The sequence below is a fragment of the Eimeria mitis genome, genomic scaffold (genome assembly GCF_000499745.2).
Source record: "Eimeria mitis Houghton genomic scaffold, Emh_scaff4114, whole genome shotgun sequence".
Lineage (NCBI taxonomy): Eukaryota > Apicomplexa > Conoidasida > Eucoccidiorida > Eimeriidae > Eimeria > Eimeria mitis.
The window spans coordinates 3,159-3,524 of NW_013572443.1; positions in this window are offsets into that span (position 1 = coordinate 3,159).

Below are 366 nucleotides of genomic sequence, written 5' to 3' on the forward strand. Positions count from 1 at the left end.
AAAATAAATTAAAAAAATAAAATAATAATTAAAATATAATTAAAACGAGCTGTCTATACACCTCAATAGACCCACCGCGGCACTCTGCACCACAGACGACGACCCCCAGTGCAGCGCACGCAGCCAGCACGGTTTTTCTTCTATAAAATATCATTTTATTTGTTTTTATTAAATTATTTTAAAATAAAACACAAAATAATAAACTAAAAACACAAAAAACATTCATTTTAGTGCAAAAAAGAAACAAAACGCATACTGGGCGGCTACCCCACCGAGCAGGGGCAGAGCAGCGAAGGACCACCAGCAGCAGCAGCAGCAGCAGCAGCAGCAACAGCAGCAGCAGCAGCAGCAGCAGCAGCAGCAGCA